The following is a 9090-nucleotide window of genomic DNA, read 5'->3' as shown; positions in this document are numbered from 1 at the left end:
ATCTTGGAGATCTCTCCAGCATTGGGAAGGTTCAAGCTACCTATGTAATGATACCAGACCTTATGAAATCTTGGTTCATGACACTGTCAGTATACACATGCTATGCCTCTACAGTAATAGGAATGGACAACTCCAAAACTGCGCAGACCAAAGAAATTTTGGTCAATATATTCAGGCCTTCTTATCTCAAACACTGATGATTTGCAGAAAAACAGAAGGATAGCAGCTCCTACAGTCATTCAAGGCAAAGCACTTGGCTTCAGGTTTGATGAGACCATTGTCTCTCATACTCACCTGCCAACGTATCAGTATTTTCTTCCATTCAGATGTTTGGTGGTTCTAAACTACAGCTTGGATTGGTAATTCTTTGAAGACAAAAAAAAATAAATCTTTTTTTTGCATTTATAAACATAGTAATCCACAACCAGCTTTAGTAATTCTGTGATATTTATCCTACTGCTGCTACAACTGGAATTAGAATTGTAATCAGAATTGATCCCTTCTTAATATCTCAATTAAGAATCAGTTTCCAAAAGCTATGCAGAAGTTTGAAAATCTGGGCTCTGGATTCCAAACATGATTGTTTGACAGTGCTAATATAGGTTGGAAAAGTACTCTAAGGTCATTTAGTTCACCCATGACAAATACTGTCCACTAAACCATTTCCCTCAGTACTACATCTACCCTTTCCTTAAGCACTTTCATAGGCAGTGACTCAACTACCTCTCTGGGCAGCCTGTTCCAGTGTACTCTCACTGTTTCTGAGAAGAAATGTTTCCTAATATCTAATTTGAACCTCTCTCAGTGTAGCTTGAGGCCATTGCCTCTCTTTCGATCGCTGTTACCTGGGAGAAGACAGACCCCCACCTCATCACAAATTCCTCCATGTACCAAAGACAGAAAACTTTGGGACTCTAAATAGGACTTTTTTGATGTCTGTCAATATTAGAAAAGACCTAAGGTATTCTTCTAAATTTTATCAACATTTCTTGATTAAACATATGTGAGTGCATTGTCTGGTTTTAATCAGCTTGAAAAAATCACCAGCAATTAACTGGCAAAACGGAATAATGTTGCATAGTCAAGCAAGAGAGTAATTGTGCTCATTATATTTCCAGGGATGCGATTGATCAAAAACACAGTTTTTCCTGAAGTTAATTTACAGTATTTAGGTGGAAGCAGTAACAGCCCCTGCCTCTTAAGCACTGTGGTGAGAAAGTGTTGAGAGCCAGAAGGATGAATGAGTGCCTCTACAGACATCTCTCTGGAGCTTATCCCTGTGAATTTATGTGGAAAGAAGGATATGGTGGGGCCTGATGACTAAGATAAATTTCAGGTCACACAAACCATTTTAATTTTGGAGAAGAGTTTTTGGCAAATATTTTTAGGTTTGGCTTCTCCACTGCTGTATCTTTCTGGGATGGAACAAACTAAACCACAGTGACTAATTACAACACCCTTTCAACCAAAGAACACAAAACCCAGCAAATGGTGACTATCAAGGAATTGCCTGCATTGTTTGGCCTTGCTCTGCATGTGAACAAGGGCTTCACCTTTCTCCTTCTTCCCTGCCTCTAATTTTCATAGTTATCTGCATTGATTGTTTGCTGTGAATATGATACCATTTAATGCCTTAATTTATTTGAACTGGGTCTGCAGCTGCTAGAGCTCAACACTGCATCTATAGCTTGGTTTATCTCCTCAGTACTGGATTTCTTATCCAGTGTAAGCAAGCACCAGTTTTCTCCAGGGTTACACAACCCCTTCTCCAGATCAGCAACTTTTCATTTGTGCTTATGCTTCCTTAGCAATGTCTGTCTTCTGTTTTGGAAATATGTGACAACATGATGCCTGTGCCCACATTTTCAATGGAAAGTCCTGTAGGCTTGAATTATAGCTCTTATCTTACTTACTCTCACTGCTGCATCTTTTTAAGTTCTGTTTATAAAATATTTCTTTTCTGCCTCAGAAAAAGAAAGAGCATTACTTCGATGCAGTGCAAAACTAATTTTGAATTTATAGCAAATCCTTTAATGTTCTGTTTTGTGCAAATATTTTGTATGAGTCACATACGCAAGCATACAAAATACTTTTTAACACTTCATGAAATACAAAGAGGAGACAAAGAAGGGGAGATGATGAGGTTGACTGCCAAATTCAAATCTCTGTCTGACCGATAGTTGGCCAACGTAATTCTGTCAAGGACAAGGGAGTTATGCCAGCTCAGTTTGGAGCAAGAAAGTTCAAGGAAAAGGCTCTGAGCCTTTAAACACAGATTCCTTTTTTGAAAAGAGTCAGGAGGTGGCAATTAAACTCAGTTACATTGGGATGAACGTGCTCTCCCCGTGGCTCAGAGACCACACACGCGCGGGTGATGCTCTGTGGATGAATGTATCCTGCTCTGGCCACGGGCTGGGCAGTTAGAGCCAGAATCTCTTTGAGGATTTGGACAATACTCTGAGGTGAAGCTCTATGAAATACTTAAAGAGACATCTCTGTACCATGCAGGCTAACCTGATGAAGCTGCTCCTTTAGGAATATGCGGGAAGTCGACCCAATTTGCACAGACCCTCAGCATTAGCATAGGCCCATTTCAAGCGAGGTCTTTGAACACCAGTTGCCTCCAAATTCCATTACCCCTCTCCCTGCTGGGTTTTGTGCTCTAAGTATCAGGCAGGGTCTGAGGGAAGAAAAGAAGAAGAAAGAAAAAACAGTAAGTTAAATCCTAAGCCCAAATAATTAGACACGTTCTGGTTAGTCCTCTAAACTCTTACCTATTGCTCATTCTCCATTTCAGAGAATATAATCTGATTTTTTTGTTTTTCAGACTTGACACCCAGGTCAGTTAACCTAGAGGTTCACAATTATGAATGAGATAGAGGGGAAGACAAAGGCTGACTTTGGAGACATTTGTCACAGCACTTTGCCTTTTTTTGCAGCCTCGTTGGATGTGAAAGCAAATTTCAGAGTTGTCCTTCCTTGCAGATGTTCCAGGAAAACTTCACTTGGAGAGTGAAAGAGATGTGGGATGATTGGGATATCTGGGAGGTAAACTTCAGGGTAACAACAGTATCTTGTTCTTTGTCACTAGCAAAAGGTAGCCTTGGGTTTGCTGGATGATTTTAATGGGAAATTTGTCATGGAAAAATCCTGCATGGACAGAGGGCTTCAGCTCTAAGGAGAGTACCAGCAGTTTTATTGCTGATATAGAGGAGACTCGCTGCTTTTGAAGATGGACTGTGAGGACTGGGCAATCAAAAGTTGGCCAGGTAGTTTGATTGACGAACCTTCTTTGCTTCTTTGTGTCCAGAAGCAATATTAAGCCAGATTCCAAGCAGATACGGGGAAAAAGACTATTTCTGCTAAATATCCAGTATATCCCACCATCATTCAAGCTTGCTTAGAGCAGGTTCCCACTCTCTGGCATGAACTTTGGTGCAACTCAGCTACTTTATGTACAACATGCACCAAGCATGTCTGTATAGTACCTGAGAAAGGATTAAGGTGTATGTACCTAACTTAAGAAGCAACATTTGCACTGAGACCATAAGCACAGATTTTTATTCTTATACAGTTCCCTGCTTATACTGCTTCTTATATTGTCCCCATCACTGGAAAAAAATTGCTCTTTGCCTTCTTTTCCTTTCACTCATGTTTGTTGCATTGGTTGGGTTCTTTTGAGAAAGGGAGTTCATACATTGTGTGATTAAGATACAAAAGAAGGTGAGCTTGAAGAATGGCCCCGGAATAGATGGAAGTGAGTTTTGTGGAAGTAATTTCTTACTCAAGGGCTCAGTTTTGCTCTTGGACCAGTTTCCAGGGAAGTTTTATCTCTCACCTAGGGATTTGAAGATGTGAATGCCTCATCCCTAGAGGCATTTGAGGCCAGATTGGATGGGACCTGAGCAACTTGATATGGCACATAATTTAATAGTTGGTGACCCTACTCATGGAAGAGCGTTGGAACAGGATTGTCTTTGAGTTCCCTTTCAACCCAAACCATTTTATGTTTCTATAATGATTCTATGATATTACCTATATGTATGACAGCTCCACTGTTCAAAGGAGCAAGATGCTTGAAGATAGTCTTCACAGAGTCTTGAATGTTTTTCCATGTTTCTCTAGTCTCCTTCTCACAGGGCTTGTTGAACTCTGTCAACAAAGAACAGGCTATGATCTGGGCTTGAAATTCTTTGAGAAGCCACCTGAAGATCTGGAGGTACGATGCAGTTGAATAGCTGGTGTCAATAAGGAGAAACCTGATTGCATGTCTTACAGCTGGAATTTTCAAATGCTGATGATATCATGCATAGATCTCTCAGAATGCTGCTTGTCCTGCCAAGTGGCAGAATCCTACAGGAACTAGATGATTGAAGAGCTGGAAGGAAGCAGAAGAGACTATTACTTGGGCACACTGCTATGGAGGAGATTAGCGTCGGGGAAGGCTGAGCTGAACGAATGCCTTCAACAAAAAAAAAAGACACAGCTATAGCTGCATATTCTTTGAAATCTTTTCCTCTGAGCAACAGCATTACCTCTCCCTCACTAAGATTCAGCTTCAATGAGCTCTTCTTTCTTCACAAGGCTGTCCTGATGTGAAGGATGTATCTCTGCGTGCTGGCAAATGGGAAAAGCTGTGTGTTATCTGTGTGCTGCTGGCACTCAAAGCAGTGTTGCCTAATAAGTTTATCTTTGGATTTCACAGAGGTGTTAGAAATGGCCAGAGAGGAGCTGATCTTTCATGAAGAAAGGACTTGGAGGTGTAGCTTTACTTACTGCATTTTAGCATTTCACCCTGTGATCCTGATGCCTGTTCACCATGAGAAGGCAGACCTGCATGTCCCCAGAATCCAAACAATTTGATGAAGCTGTTAGTTGGAGTTGAGCTGACTTCACAGAGCTTGCTGAGTGGGAACTCAGCCAACAGGAGGCAATAAACTGGAACCAATACAGTGTGGGGTGGGAGGTTCGCTTCATGTTTGCTGGATAGCCGTGGCATGGACTTATATTAACAAGACTCCAGGGGATGAGGAGGAAGGGAGCATGTTTTGCAGCATCCAGAACTTCTCAGGTGCAACTGCACTACTCCCTAGGAGCAAAGAGGTCATGACTGGTGGGTACAAGCAGAGCCATTAGAAAACCACAGATACAAAGCGTAGTTCTGTGCAAGTGCTTGAGTTAAAGTTAAACTTAACTTGAGTTAAAGTTATCAAGACAGTTGTACATGCAGCCTGCTTTCTTCAGCCATTTTGCACGCAAATTCTGAATGTGGTTTCACAGAGTGGATGAATCACCCAGACTTCAGCCATGCTTTCTTGGCTGGAGCTGCAAACCCAGATGGTGTTCAGAATGCAATTTTGCAGATTATTTGGAAGTGTCACCCTATTCAGGTACTCCTTTCCACGTCTTTATTAATGCCCACAAAATACTGCTTGCTTCAAAACAATTTCCTACCTCAAGAATAATAGAATTTCACCTAGGTACTTAAGTTACATAGGTACTTAATAGTTCTCATCAACAGACTGTGGGGCTGCTAATAACTACAAGAAATATGATGGATGTGAAACATGAGAAAACTCCAGAAACTAAACATTGTGAGGATTCATCTTGTTCAATGGTGATTCATGCACGCAATTCCCATGAGTATTACCAGGAGTTAGGGATATAAATCCTTGCACATCAAGAGGGGCTATAACCCCTAGTGGTTAGGAATTAAAAGCGTTCTGAGGGGCACAGTCTCATCTTAAGACACAGAGTTGCTGTGTGCATCTAAATCCCTGTACACCGAGATGTGAATAAGTTAGGATCACAGTAATAGCAATGACTATGCAGCTTGTACGGTGCTTTTGAAATTGGATGACACAGAGACATCTTTCCAAATTAGCGATTTAAAGTTGCAGGTGGCTGGTGCTTTCAGTTTTCATCCACTCTGTAAGCCTGGAGATGGTTTCACTAATACAGCACTTCCCAGATGTTTAGACCCCAGGTGTGCAACACTGTTCTTATTGATGAGATTTAGATTCTGGGTTTTTTTTTTGTTTTTTTTTTTTTTTTTGGATGCTGCTTATGATAGGAGCAAAGATAACTACATCAGGTCATATCTTTCATTATCATACAATCTTCCTTCCTTCCTTGCATTACTGATGCTGACTTTAATTCTTCGCTCAGTGAATTTGTGGAGGCTGCATAAGCACTTGCTTACAAGGCATGCCACTTCCCTGAATCTGGGTAGAAGCTTCTCCTTTCATTCATCTGTAAGCACTGTCTGAGGTGTGTACGCTTGTAGCTGCATTTGTATTTATCCATTAAATGTTAAACTATATCATAATTTTTATTTTTGCAGTGTTTATCTACATATTAGATTCCTCCATCCTGGGAGGTGCCCATGGTCAGGATGCATGGGGCTCTGGGCAGTCTGAGCTGGTAGGGGGCAACCAGCCCACGGCAGGGAAGTTATAGCTCAATGATCTGTAAGGTCTCTTCCAACCTAAGCCATTCTATGATTCTCTGATTTTAGAATTATTTCTTTGTTCTACTTTTGTAAACCTTTGGGTGTAACCACTCCACCACTAGATAGTGTATTTTGGATACTCACAGTTACTCTTGTTCCCATTTGTGCTTCTCTGGTTTACTTCAAGCCATTTTTGAATCATAGAATGACTTGGATTGGAAAGAACCTCAAAAATCATCTCTTTCCAACCTCCCTGCCATAGGCAGGGTTGCCAGCCACTAAATCAGGCACCAGGTCAGGTTGCCCTGGGCTCAATCCTACCTGGCCTTGAGCACCTCCAAAGATGGAGCATCCACAGCTTCTCTGGTTGATCTTTGCTCACGTGTCTAATAGAAGATAGCAAGCAACACTTTAGTCAGAGGTGATTTATCAGTTTTAGGGGTTATATCCACTAGATAGATATCTCTATCACAACCAGTCCTCCACAAGCATTTTAAGTCAGTCAGGAGAAACAGGCACAATTTCTCTCATTCTCACAACAGTGAACGTCAGGTCCTTTGTGTGGTCCTCTGTGGAGCCAAGATTTGGACTCAATGATCCTTATAGGTCCCTTCCAAACCAGATTCTACGATTCTAACAGCAGATGAATCGTATCTTATCAGCATTTGTGTATCCCACTACTCAAAAAGAAGCCCATAATGACCAGCTCAGTAGCTGAACAGCCCTGAATCAGCTCTGAGACTTTGCTGTATTGGGATGGACTGAGGCAGAGATTGAGGTTATGTGGAGCTGGAAGCCAGGTGATCCACCAATATGACTACCTCCAGCTTCTTTCCAGGAGGTATTTCCCTCCCCAGTAAACATAAACTCATTTATAATCATGTCACTTCCCACATTGCAAAACTTTCTCTGAATTTTTAATGTGAGCACTCTAAGACACTTCCAGGATTTCCTTCTCAGTACACATAACTAAGGCAGATTGATATTCAAAGTGCCTCATGGTCATGAGATCCTGTACACACGTGTATTCAGTTTGCACCTTTAAGGGATTTTGCATTATGTGGGGAATTTGCCCACAGACAAAAATAAAAGAATCCATTTAGGGCAACAGCATGAATTAAATAAGCAGGTATTTCCCATGATGTACTCTGCAAAATGCAGCAAAATAGACAGACCCCTTCTGAAAGAACTGCAGGGTGACAGACCAAAGTGAACTATCCTGAAAGTGGAATAAATCCATCCCTAATCACTACCAAAGTGCTGAGTTTGCAGTAGATATTTCTCTTATCAAAACCTATAGCTGGATTCGCTGATATGGGTAATTTCCCAGGTGTTTACTTGCCAGACAAAGAGGTCATCTGGGGGGGAAACTGTCTCCTGGAAGATGCAGTGCTGTGACCCAACAAGTAAATAAGTGTAGGAAAAGATTTGCCTACACAGCAAAACCTTTCTGTTATTGTGATTCCTGAAAATGCCAAGGAACTCAGTTCATAAGACTCTTCCAGTTGTACAGCTGCACGTCTTGCACGACAGCCCTCGTGAGTCATAACATCTCCAACACGTGGCTTTATGAAAATAACCCCAAAATGTATTCAGTGAGAAAAAAAAACACTAAAACTAAACACTATCAATATTCCAGCCTGCTGTCATACTAACATATACTACTCATGAAACAAAGCTCAAACTGTAGAGTACTTGGAGTACAACATTTTGCTTTTTGTTCCTATTTCTGAATGAATTCTTCTCATGGTTATTCTACTTTCATTTTTTACTGCCAAGGAACAGCCCAACCTTGCATTTTCCTCAAACAAGAACAGATTGAACACAGATTTTCTATACCATCTCTTGAAACACTGTGCTGAGAGAATTCACATTTCCTTTTTTTCAAGTGCTGAAACTTGGCCTTGAGAGTCACACGCAGCCACTGCTGTAGAGAGAAGCACTGCTGGGTGACATCTGTCATCAGCCACTGCTGAGCTGAAAGGTTCAGTTCCTAACAGCAAGTTGTGCATTAAACAAACAAACAAAAAGCCCTCCAAGAACGCTAGAAAAGGAGTTTAAAGAGCAAGTACATTTGAGGAAATGCAGTGCATTTTCAGCAGTCCATCAGAAAAAATTTGCATCAAGCATCATGTGAATTGTGCACTGAGCTCTGCAGAGATTAATTTGCACTGCAATGTAAAAAATGTCAGGCAGCAATTCTGACTGAACTAATTGTTGTCTATTGCACTTGTCCAGACAGGGGATTTTAGGTGGTTCTTTAATCTAAAGGAAAAAAAAATGTCTTTTGACCCCTGGAGAAAGACCTATCAAAAAGCTTTGAAAACAGCCAGAGAATTTCTGGAAAACAGGTGAACATTTATAATATTGAAAGTGATGGATTTTAGTGATAAACATCCAGAAAACTCTGAGGAATTCTCCAGCTCTTCAAGTTTTCCAGTCACAAATCAGCAAGACATTGAACGATCACAAACTTTACACAGATGTTAAATGAATAAAATGATCTGGATTGGGATGTGCAGCATGTCAGATCTAAGGACCACCCAGACAGAGAATGCTGACTCCATGAAAGCAAAGGGGTACACATGACTCTGTGACTGCCTCTCAAGTTGAACCTATTTGTCCCAGAACTCTAAAGC

The 9090-nt window shown here is 41.0% G+C and overlaps 1 long non-coding RNA gene across 1 annotated transcript; it reads right to left on the bottom strand.

The window, feature by feature from the left end:
* Positions 1–297: 297 nt before the first annotated feature.
* Positions 298–4508, bottom strand: LOC128087300 (uncharacterized). The gene is made up of 3 exons (XR_008209777.1): positions 4036–4508; positions 2515–2680; positions 298–365 (listed from the first exon to the last, which is right to left on the bottom strand). It is a non-coding gene; the product is annotated as an uncharacterized LOC128087300 (long non-coding RNA).
* Positions 4509–9090: the final 4582 nt, after the last annotated feature.

Source organism: Tympanuchus pallidicinctus, unplaced genomic scaffold, assembly GCF_026119805.1.
Source record: "Tympanuchus pallidicinctus isolate F22 unplaced genomic scaffold, pur_lepc_1.0 scaffold3, whole genome shotgun sequence".
Lineage (NCBI taxonomy): Eukaryota > Metazoa > Chordata > Aves > Galliformes > Phasianidae > Tympanuchus > Tympanuchus pallidicinctus.
The sequence above is the reverse complement of the archived record's forward strand: the minus strand, read 5'-3'. Positions and strand labels throughout refer to the sequence as shown.